This window comes from Parasteatoda tepidariorum, chromosome 9, assembly GCF_982258835.1.
Source record: "Parasteatoda tepidariorum strain Cologne lab strain chromosome 9, Ptep-v5.0, whole genome shotgun sequence".
Lineage (NCBI taxonomy): Eukaryota > Metazoa > Arthropoda > Arachnida > Araneae > Theridiidae > Parasteatoda > Parasteatoda tepidariorum.
Genome location: NC_141763.1, coordinates 791,373 through 804,244, shown reverse-complemented (window position 1 = coordinate 804,244; position 12,872 = coordinate 791,373). Strand labels below are relative to the sequence as shown.

The window sequence follows — 12,872 nt, the reverse complement described above, 5'->3', positions numbered from 1 at the left end:
TTGTGGGAAATGATATTACTAAAATGCGAGTCGTTTTAAACTGTAGCTCAAAAACTAAGCAAAATTTATTTTTAAACGATTATTTAGACATTGAACCAAATTAAAATCCTAATGTGTTAGACATTATTCTTAAATTTAGAAAAATTAAAGTAGCGTTCAGTACAGATATTGAAAAGGCTTTCCTCATGATAGGCATCACTGAAAAGGAAAGGAAATTTTCAAAGTTTTTATGGATTTCAGATAATTCAAGTAATAGCTTTAAAATTTTGTGAATGACTCGCCTTTCTTCCGGTTGTACACCATCTCCGTTTATTCTTAGTGCAACAATTAAAAAGCACATTTTACAATATCTTGAAAATGCACTTAAATGTGTTGGACACTTCACATTATGTGGACGATTTTCATTTTGGTGCCGATGATGTTGAGGAGGCATTTGATTTATCGACTGAAGCTGTTCATATTTTGGGAGAAGTGGGAATGAATTTAAGAAGGCTGAATTCGGAATAATTGAAGACTTTGTATATAGAAAAGGATTTTAGTGATGTTAGTGAGAGTTCGGTAGTTTGAAAGTTTTAGGTTTGAATTGGAACCTTATAGGAGATAATCAGTAGTTGGAAATTTCCCTGTTATTGAAAAGTTTGAATAATTCGGCAAATATCAAAAGATTTGTGTTGCACGCTGTTGCAATGGTGTTCGATTCGGTTGGTATTGTTGATCCTGATTTGTTTTTTAAGATCAAGTGTCTGTTGCAGGAGATATGGAAAAGAGGTTTTGATTGGGACGAAGAGTTGGCGATGGATTTGAAAAAAAATGGACTGAATAGTGCTCAGAGGTTGAGTATTTAAAGGCAAGGTATTGTTTTTTGCCATGTGGAAATCCAGGAAGTCGTAGAGTAGAGGTCCATATATTCTGTGATGCGTCACTCGTTGCATATTGGATGGTTTCTTATGTTCGGTAAGTCAGTGATGAGGGAAAAACCGTAGTGGCGTTCTTAATGTCTAAGAGTCGTGTTTCCTCCTTAAAGAAGTTAACTTTGCCTAGGTTAGAGTTGATGGCGGCAGTTATAGGAGTTCGAGTAGGAAATTATCTCAATGGTATTTTCAGGGATATGATTGTTGAATATGTATTTTGGATGATCTCTTCCATTGTATTGCATTGGATCAGGAGAAGAGATGAACGTTGGAAACAATTTGTTTGTAATAGGGTCAAGGAAGTGCAGGAGAAATTGAATCCCAAGTCTTGGCATCATTGTGAAGGTAGTGAGAATCATGCAGATTTAATTAGTAGAGGATTTCAGTGCAAAATTGATGAAAAAGAGTCTTTGGTGGGAAAGTGCGAGTTACTTGAGTATAGACGGGCAGCGTTTGAGAGAAATATGGGAGAAATGTGAGATTCTGGACTGGGAAATCGATGTTGAAAGGACGAACACAGTTGTTTGTAGTGCAGTGGAGACCAATTGCGAAATAGAGGAATTGTTGTCAAAGTTTTCTTCATGGATGAATTTGCTGAGGGTAACTGCTTGGTGCTTACGATTCAAACATAATGTGAGAACCTCAGTGAAAATAAATCCCTTACTAACCTTCAGTCCCTTACTAACTAAAGCGCTCAATGAAACGCATTATTTGATTTTGAGGACAGTTCAAGGTCAGAAATTCAAGGAGGAAGTCGGAATGCTGGAAAGAGGAATGTTTGTAAAATACCAAAGTAAGATCTCTTTCCTGAATCTAGTTCTAGATGACAGTGGAATTCTGAGAGGGGGCGGAAGACTTCAAAATGAGGAAATAACAGAAATTGCCAAAAATCTCCAGTTATCCTTCCGAAGTATCATCAAGTGACAGCATTAATTGCTAGACATTATCATCATAACTATCTCCATGGTGGCTTGCAGCTCTTACTTTCTGAAATAAGGAGAAACTACTGGATAACCAATGCTAGAACAGTAATTAAGCGAACAAGAGGGAACTGCATCACCTGTTGTAAATTGCGACAGAACATGTGCGTTCAAATGGCGTGAGACCTCCCAAGAGCCAGAGTAAATCCAGGTTAGGTTTTCTCAAAACCTGGAGTAGACATGACCGGTCCTTTCGAAGTCAAACCTAAAAGAATCCGTTGTATACGTTCATTAAAGACTTACGTTTGCATCTTTGTCTGCTTCATAACGAGGGTAGTTCACCTAGAAGTGGTAGGAGACCTAACAGCAAATTCCTTTTAGCTGCCTTAAAACGTTTTATTTCCCCTAAGAGGAAAACCAGTACTTTATAGTGACTTCGGTGATTCCAGAAATTTATAGTGACTGCGGCACAAATTTTATCCGTGCCCAAGACGAAATTTATGATGGTTTTTTCTTTGATGGACCAACATGAATATGATGGTAACCATCATGAGCATCCATCAAAAACCATCATAATTTTTGATGGCACCATCAAGATTGACCATCACCTCATATTAGGAATTGGAACAAATTTATGTTGGACCAACATTAACACAACCAACATGGATTGATGGTATTTTTTGATGGCCCAACAAAAACACCCAACAAGAACCAACATGCCTTGATGGTATTTTTTGATGGTCCAACAAAAAAATTAACCAGGAACCAGCATCTTTTGTTGGTTTCCAACTTATTTTCCATCATAAACCATCTCAATTTCTGATGGTACCATCAAGACTGACCATCACCTCATGTTAGGAGTTTTAACTAATTCACGTTGGGCCAACATGCACAAAACCAACATTGTTTGATGGTATTTTTTGATGCTCCAACAAAGTTCATACCAACATATTTTGTTGGCAACCATCTTAAATTTCGATGGTACCATCAAGACTGGCCATTATCTAATGTTAGGAATTGGAAACATTTTATGTTGGTCCAACATGAACAAAACAAACCTAGTTCGATGGTCTAATCTATTAAGAACCAGTATAATTTGTTGAACTGACTGGTCTACCATCGTTAGAAACTGAACTTAATATTTGACTACCAACAACAAAACTAATATAGTTTGAAGGACCAACATATTTTGATATACAAAGTATTGCATTAAAAGTCACTTTATTTCTTGTATGTATCAAGGTTAAACATCACCTATTCTATATCAAATTTTTCACCCAACTATCCAACGTGAAAAACTAGTTTTGTTTGATGGTTTCTAGCATCATGGACGATTTATAAACAGCAAGAAAAATTTCTCTGGAACACTGTCTCCCTTAATAGCAATAAAGTGTCTAATAAATAATCAAACTGGTCGGTTTTTAATATTGGAATGTTTGTTTGTCTTGATCCTTACCTATCAACACTACAATTTATGATATAAATTTATGTTGCAAACAAACGTTGTTTCGTACATTTTTTATAATTACATAAGATGAAATTGATATTACGATGTTGCTCAGTCTTTCTTATCTATTAAATCTGTTATTTTTTTCTTTTTCTTAGTAGTTAATCAAGCTGAGCTGATTTACATTATAAAAATATATGTTCAAGAAAGTTAACATGGTAATCATTTTGATGATTCAATGACTTAGCGCTGCAGTGAATATACTAACCATAGTATGTAATAAAATACCTCGGCCCTGTTTTTCAAGAACAATGAATTAAAAGTTTAATTTAACTTATTGTAATAGGTATTTTTACTTATTCTTGGTATTAGTTCAGGAAACTAGTTTATTATTTATGTTTAACAAAAAACATGAAAAGTTTGTCCTTTGAATACAATTATTCACAATGAGGGAAAAAAATATTACAAAATTTTTATTTTTTTCGATTTAAGTCTAAAATTTTTTCAGCTATGAATCTATTTCTTCTTTTTATATTAGTTTCTATATCTTCAATGCTCATTTTTTTTGCTGCCATATATTCTCTCATCAGAGCTGTAAAAGAAAAGAAATAAAAGTTATTTCTTACACAAATATATCTTTATTCAAATCTGGCAATTTACTTAAGAAATATGTATTTTTTTAAAGTACCAATTACATGCACCTTCAAATATAATAGAGTTACTAAATAATAATTAGCCATAACAATTTTTTTACTATTACTGAATTCTTGCTTTTGAATTTGTTTATAGATTTCTTCCTCTTTTAAAAAATAAAGGCTCTACCCAGTTTATTTATCAAAAAAAGTGAAGAAAACAAATGTTCTAATAATACATTTATTAAATTTAAATCATTAAAAATATTTTAGTAAAGTGTGAAGTTGTTTAGTATAATGTCTATTTATCATTCAGTATAAGTATTTTACATTTCAACTAGTATAATGAAGAAAAATACTTAATATTACTAATGAAGTAATAATGAATAAATTATTAGTAACAATTAATAAATTATTACTAATAAAGAAAAAAACTGAAGAAAACTAAAATAGTGACCAGCAAATAGGCAATTTTCAATTCATGTTTATATTGAAAACTATTTTGACCGGCACTTTTACAGAATCTATGACAAGTCACATGCTATTATTTTTTAATTGGATATGGAAGTTAAACATTCTAAATAAACTCCGATAAACTTTATCTGTACTGAAAGAAATAAAATTAAACTTTAGACACAATGCACAAAACTTTTGCAATTTTCTATTTTTGCTCTGGCTTTCATGAATGAATAAATAATGAAAGTGATGAGTTAATCAATCATCTGTCAACACTGTGTTAATAGCACAAAGAAGTTGTACAAGAGATGTCTGTTAGTTTAATATAAAACTTATGACAGTCAACTTTTCCGGCCTCTGCTTGGCTGCCCGTCTTTCCTCTCCTTCAAGCTTTCTCCCATTTGTGTTCCTGCACCAGTTGTTGACCTCTCCTTCAACGCTTAGGCTTTTTGTAAATTTGCTAATTGAGCCCTTAATAGCTTCCCATTTAGTCCGCTTAAGCGTAAAGCAGTTGCCAAATGAAATATCCTAATATAATTTAATTCAATTATATTATTTAAAAAATTAATCAAATTTTAAAACAGTGAATTTTTATTCTTTTTTTACAAGATGTTAAATATAAAGAATGTATGAGCAAGATGGTCCAAAGTAAAATAGTTAAGAGGTGCAGTTTCAATAAAGTATAAAATTCCAATGATTATTTGAAAAAATCTCAAAGCCCTTTATATGACAATTTTCTATTTAAATAACTCAAAGAAAATCCTGTATACAAAATACTCATTATTTTTAATTTTAAATGACAATTACATACCATCTCCCAAATTTACTTACTGTTTTAAAAATCCTTGTAATAACTGAATTAACGCAAATTAAATTTATTATTTTCAATCTTAACTCATTGGAAATTTAACTCACCTTCATCCGAAAAGCTGATTGTTTTTTTCCCAAATGTTTACTTAATTATTAAGCAATTAAATTACACAAAAAGGTCTCCATAAATGGCAAAATCAAAAACAACCCACAATTGATTATGACGTCACATTTGCAGAATAAAAACGTGCCACATCCATCCACTAAGGCTTTGTCAATGCTCTTTTGATATCATTTATATCATGTGAACATCACTTGCATAATTATGAGTAAAATTTATGCGAATTATATTTGAGAATGCGTGATGCAAAATGGAAGAAATATTACGAGAATCCCAGTTTCAGATGAAAACGAAAGTAAACGTTTTTTGCTTAAAAATAACTTAATAATTAGCTCTCTTAGAGGAGTAATAAAGAATACTAGGAGGCTGCGCCCCCTGCTCGCTAACGCTCGCCAACCCCCGAGAATCGCTACGCAATCCTATGTGGCTCACGCTGTGAACCATGGCTCGCTGCGCTCGCTCGCCAATGAACACAATGTTCTAGCACAAAGGCATAGTATATTATCATGAAAGGCATAGTATTTTATCATCAAAGACATAGTATTGTACTTATGTAGAAGAATTCTATCAATGCTCTTATTGGCTTTTAAAAAAGTATATTAGCTATTTAGATTGTGCATGGTGAAAAAATCAAAACATTAGCTAAATGAGAAACATATTAGCAAAATAAATTATCAAATATTGCAGTTACTCACCTAAATTCAACTAAATGTGTATAATAAATTAGTTAATGCTAGAAATTCTGAAAGTCTTAGAAACAAAATTTATTATTTAAAATTATAAACTTTAAACCCTAACTTTTCCTTGTGAGATAATAACCCTCAAAAAGTCTTTCAGTTTCAAGAACACAAAAATTTGTTTTATCGCCAAATGAAATATTTTTTGGTGATCAGCATTATTGAAATCAATTTCTATATTAATTAACATTTGTGATAAAGTACATATCATTTTAGAACAAAATAAGGATGTTTTACATACAATAAATTAAAATGCATGCCTTTTAGCATTACCCGAGAAATACCACGTGGAGGTCGCCATGCTGCATTTCTAATCGGGGAGTTTTGATTTTGACAGTTTCCATTGCCTATGGCCAATAGAAGTTTCAATTAAATTTTTTCCAAAAAACATTTTTTTCTGCAAAGCTCTAAGAAATTAACACTAAGCATTTAGAATTTCTTTGAAAACACAATTATAGATTTGGCATCTTGGAACAATTACTGAAAGGCTGTCAAATGACTTAACTCTTGACAGGCCAACATAAAGTTGTCCATGACTAAAAACTTGTCTTGTTGTAGTCAATACTAAACTGATTTTCTCAAAAGTCTGACCTTGTGACTTATTTATAGTCATGGAGAAAGCCAGTCTAATTAATTCCTAATTGAGTTTAAATTAAATATTGAGTATAGTAAAGTGCGGCGTGCTCTCTGCTTTCGCTTATAGCACTGCGTTTCAATAAATTAAATATTATCATGTTTTTAGGGCATGAATCTGAATTGAACAACCTGATAATGCTCGCTCTGGTTATTGTTTCCGTTTTTAAAAGCGCTATATGTTGAGCCACCTTATGTGACATTTGCCATGTGACATTTTTAGCAGCAATCATTGGTCGATTTTCTAACGTTGCCATTCGGGGAGTTGCAATGAGGCTTTTTTTTGGTGCCGTGTAAGAGAAATATATATATAGATATTGAGTTTTAAGGAACTCTGAATGCATTAAGATTTTTAAAAAATTTATTGTAATTTTCCGTTTTTTTTTTTTTTTTTTTTTTTAAGCAACACCAAATAGTTAGGATAAATAAGAGTGGTTTGTACACATTTTAGTAAAATACTATCCAGAAATACTATCATAATTTAAAGCTTTCATAAACCCGATTTCCATTAAATAGATATGATAATTTTAGAATTTTCCAACACTTTCTCACATACAAAATTTTGTAGTATAATATATATATCAGAGCTCAGTGCAGGTCATTGTAGAAAAAGTAGTGAAAAAATTGACTAAAATTTTTTAAGAAGTAATAAATAGTGACTTAATTTAAAACAGTGTTAATACTCGTGTATCATCCTAATAACCTAAAAATATACAAATTAAATGAAATTTGGTTTAGTAACATTTATTGTTGTAGCTTAACTTACTACTTTTGAAATTTTTTTTAAAGAAAAAAAAATTACATAACAGTTTCTAATTTTTCAAAACTTAAAAAAAAAGCTGCATGTCTAATTTTAGGGCTAAAAGTATTATATTAAAGAAGCAGTAAAAGTACACAATAGAAATATTGTTGCTGTCATGTAAAGTCAATTTTCACATTTTAGGGGTACCTTCCTAGGCCAAATTTACTACCGTTTAGCGGTACCTTCACAAATTCAACTTTAGGAAAAACTAGTTTCACAAAATACTTTCTTAAAATTTTATTTTTTTTATCCCGTAAGAAACGATAAATCCATATTTTTGTGTTGATTCTTTAACATAATTTTAAATTTTTGCAAATAATGCCTAAATTTCCATAAATTATGTCTAAATTTTCACAAAATAGGTAACTCTCAGAAAAACCTAGGCAGACCCCTGCATTTATTGAGATGTGCTTCTCTTCAGGAGTCAAAAACCGATGTTTTTTAAATACGATGTGAAGAACTGAAGAAATTTTAACTATTATTGGAACAAAAAATAAAACTTTTGCAGTTAAAAGTGAATTTTGAATAAATCATTTAACAAATTGTCGTTGCTGAAACCTGAAATTCGAAAGCATTTTCCTAAAAAAGAAAACAAACAAAATTTACGTATAAAACAGATTTAGACCATTTTGTAAGAACCTACGTCAGAATGAAGGAAAACAATTTTCTTAGTTGATATTTCGATAATTAGAAAATAAGTGAAACAGCATGAAATTTTATCAAAGTAGTTAACTCAGTATTACCTCAGATAGCTCTTCAAAAACTGGAGTTTCATCAGATGCAGGAACCAGGTTTCCTGAAATTAGGAATAATCACAATGCATTAGTATGAAAATAAAGCTTATTGTAGCAATGTAAAAATACTTTCGTTTCAATATTCATGAAAAGTTTATTAGGGTTCGTAATTGTTATTGATTTAACTAGTATTAATTTAATATGATTGACGCATTAAAAAAAAGAGCTGGTTCTCCAAAGGAACTTGACTTTTTGTTACCTACATTTTAACTTTACCTTACAATAAATAAAGAAAACTATTCAATATAGCTACTAAAACATGACAAATCATCATTGTGTAGGGGAAATTTTTATTTAAACCATGACTAATAACTTTTACGAATTTTTTGTAAGTTTGAATTTTTAGTTTTAAGCAGTAGCAAAATTTGTGCTTTTCTCGTATTTTGAAATAATAAATTTAATTTAAAAGTTTTTAAATCACTAGTATATATGAGCAAATTAAAGTTATAATAAAGGCATGATAATCAGATAAGATGTATAGATGTGTAGTAGTGTATAGATGTGTATATTATATAAATTATTTATAAGTTTCACATGTTTAGAAAAGTTTCTAAAATTTGAAGGAAAAAGAATTTTTTTTTCCAAACTAGGAGGATACAAAAAGAAACTGGAAGAGACCAGCAGAGAAAATAGATATATGTATATTGCAAAAGTGATTTGTCAAAGTTAATGTAATTACCTCGTGTTGAAAGGTCTAAAATTTTTTTCTGCAACTGCCTGTTGAGGTCACGCAGCTGCTGTACCTCAGCATTATCTTTTTTTAAGCTTTCCACCTCCTTCTCCAGTTCCAATATTTTACTTTCCAAATGTTTTTCATTGGATGTTTCTGCAACATATAATTTTTCAAAAAATTACATTGAAACATTAAAATATTAAATAATATTTAGTTTTCAATATTGCTCATTTTCTAAAAGAAAATTTAGACATATTAAAAATAATTGTTAACCTATAATAAAAAATGCAAGTTGGAAAATATAAATAATTAAATTATATCAACCAACCCTCATCGTCATCACTATCATCATCTACGGGACATCTTGGCGCTAAAACAGCCTTAACTGAAGCAGGAGTCTCAACTGGAAATCCCTGCAGTTGTCTCCTTTTTCATTGGTTTTATTTAGAAAAGGCGACTTAGTTTTGCATCTTTCCTGGCATTTATTACGGTTGTTAATAAATCACTTGTTAACTCCAACTGTTTATTAGGAAAATGCTTTTTCTTGTTCTACAATTAAAAAAAAAATATTAAAAATTTAGAATAATTCAATTTTGCTGAGCAATATAAAGTAAAAAAATAAGTAAAAAATAATAAATTTATAATTGCATTCCAAATGCCACAAAATATGCTTTTATGTTAATTTGTGTATTTACTGTCAAATTATTAACAAAATTCCAGCAGAAAATGTTTTCTAAGAAAAAAAGTTTGTTTAAAGTACAATTATGATCTGAAGGCAGCAAACAACTTCAGCTAGTAACTTAAAATTCAAAAATGAGAACTTAAGCTAAGCATTTATTGTTTAGAATACAAAAAAAAAACTAATAATAAAATATAATTATGAGCATAGAGAGAAACATTGCAAAAATAAAAAGAGTTAAAAACCTGCACTTTTTTAGTTATTGGCATTTCGTCTTCAGTCGTTGTTTCTCATAGATCATGTTGGAAAGCTATAGATGGCACAGAAGGCCTTTTATCAAGAAGACTTTGTGTCAAATCTTCCAGAGTGGCTAAACATTTAAATAAAAAAATAATTTATTAAGAAACGAAAATTTAGAAAATAGACAAACTTGCATTCTCTATTTTAAATAAGGCCCTTCTCAAAACAACAAACAATTTGGTACAAATAATGATTGCAAATTTATGTTTCATTTAAATACCTTAAGTTAATAAAATATAAATTTTACAGTCACTTAAGTTAAGGAGTAGAATTTAGAGCAGAACAAAAAAATAAAAAAATTCTTAAAAATAAAATAATAAAACTGATTTTTATAAAGATAAAAAAAAAATAACAGATAGTGATGAAATAAAATTTTTACTTCAATAATAAATGGGGGAAAAAAGAATTTGTTTTGCTATTTGAAGATTTTTAAACTCATTTTAAACTATGTATAGTATTATTTTACTTGTATTATATTAGTTGCATATTTTTAATATACTTGTGGAACAAAATTGAATATTTTTGAATTGTTTACTAAAAATATTAAAAAAAAAGATATGAAATACTTTGCAATGGCTTAGTAACTTTTAATTTGAGTATTAAAATATTATCTAACTTAATACTTTAAAAATATCTAAAAATCTATTTATTTTTTACTTACATAGGTTTCTTTTTTATATCTTACTTACACTCATTAGCTTATCAACCTAACACAGACATAGGTGTACTGTGAGGGAGGCACACATGTTTTTAGAAAACTGTTCATCTATTTTTAAGTATAATAAGAGCCGTCTTAATAGCATGCAGAGCCCCCGGGCACAAAAATGTTTTAGACCCTTATAACATACCATAATTTTTAAAAACGAACTAAAAAAACTTCACATACATAAAATAAGCATTTTTAAGATACAATGCAATAATTTAACAAATTTAAGCACATTTTGATTACCTCAAAAACTCAAGTAAAGCATTTTTAAACTATATATAATTTAGAAAAGTTGAGACGCTTACCATTTGCAATCCTCAAATAATAAAATAATTTTCAACACAATGGAAGTTAATTAACGTAATTAAATTAAATAAATATAAAGGTATAACAAATGAAAAAATTCAAAAGGTATGAATTACTTTGTCAAACTATACAGTTATTAAAGCATCTTACAATACCCAGGAACCTAAAAGTTTCCTTGAAACGCAGAAAAATAGATTTCAGTTGCCTCTTTTAAGTTTTCTTGGTGGTAAACTATTCAAATTATTGATATATGCATGATAATCAATTACTATTTGTAGAATATATTTATTTTAAAAAATATTTAAGGTAATGTTGTTAATTCTTAGCTTTTTTAATAAAATTTATAAAAAATTAAAAAAAGATTCTGAGTACCTGGGGCCCCAGAGCACTGCCCTAGCTTGCCCATGCGTAAAGACAAGCATACTAAGTTTTATACATACATTATATATAACTTATTATAATGAAGTTTTCTAATAACTGTAATAACTGTAAGTGAGCCTCCCTCCCCCTACTCATGCAACACCTATGATCATGGATACTTCCCAGGAAAATAATAAAACAATAAAAATAATATTATAAGAAAATGAGTAAATAACAAATATTCTTCTCTGAATCTTCATTCAACATTTGATTTAAGAATTTAAACTCTCTGGAAGCTATCCTAACTAAATACTTATAAAATAAAAAATATATTTAGCTCTTGCCTCTGCCATGCATAAAATAATAAAATAGTAATTTATTTTTATTAACTCCAGAACAATTTTATTTTAAAAGCTATTATTTCAAAATATTTACCAATTTATCTAATTTAATTTGTATTGATAAAAAAAAATCTGTACTTAGCATTCAAACAAATCACGAAATTACTATTTAAAAATCTTTTAGTCATAAAATGGTATGACACTTTCTTGAATTCTCAATATTTCGAAAGTATTAAGTTATGCACAAAAAAATTTCTTTATGATAAGGATGGAAAAAGATTAAAAATTTCCAAATTTAAATGAATAGAAATGGATGCTAAATATGATTTTATCAAATACTTAATAATTTATTTACTCTCTCTCTCTTGACTGTGATCAAAGAGTATTAGATTCACAATGATACAAAGAAATATTTGTTACTAAGTGTGAACAACGATTTTCACGTTGCCTCCTAGGCGTACGCTCGGTAGCTCCCTTTCTCCCACAAATGCTTAGGTGGCATACATTTCAACCTCTCATGATTTTCTTGATATTTTAATAGTTCGCTTGACCCTATACACTTTCTTTTCTTCATAGTCAGTACTATCTTTAGGGAAGAAATCTTTGATAAACTGGGTAGGTATTTTGTAGTGGATGTCATCTAAATAGCTTATGCAGGCGAACATGGCTATTTAAAATCTCTTTTTAATATATTCTAACTAAAATATATAAGGAAAGAAATAGAATAAAAAGTTTTCGATAAGAGAATGGATGAGATGAATAGAAGAGATGGATGCTATGACTAAGTTGAGTTGTTAGGAAAATTTAGATTATTTTCTTATTTACCAAAAGGTGCTCAAAAGACAAAAGTTGTTTTCGAAAAGTTACTCAATTAAGAGAGAAGAAATTTTAACTAGATTTTATTTAGAGAATAAAATTTTTCAATCAAGAAATTGCTGAAAAGGAAATGCTTCAAGTATTGTTGCTGTTGAATATATTCAACAAAACTACATGTGAAGCAGTAGATCCTCGGGGACCCTGCAAATCCCTAAATATCTGATACCTTTAATTTGTAATGAAATATGTTTTTAACTAATTTTTTGGAATTTGGGGTATTTTGGGAATTCTGGGTCACTGTTCTATTAGCCCCAATTATAGCTACGCCCCTGTAAAAAATAATAGTTATTATGATACCCACTACATTTCTGAAAACAAGGCCCTTAAACTTCTAAAGCTAATACGATCGAAAAATAGTAGATGAAACG

At 29.5% G+C, this 12,872-nt stretch overlaps 1 long non-coding RNA gene across 1 annotated transcript; it reads right to left on the bottom strand.

Moving 5' to 3' along the window:
* Window positions 1-4,834: 4,834 nt before the first annotated feature.
* Window positions 4,835-9,386, bottom strand: LOC147803211 (uncharacterized). Its single transcript, XR_015428888.1, has 4 exons — window positions 9,265-9,386; window positions 8,943-9,089; window positions 8,213-8,265; window positions 4,835-4,894 (listed from the first exon to the last, which is right to left on the bottom strand). It is a non-coding gene; the product is annotated as an uncharacterized LOC147803211 (long non-coding RNA).
* Between the last annotated feature and the right edge of the window lie 3,486 nt (window positions 9,387-12,872).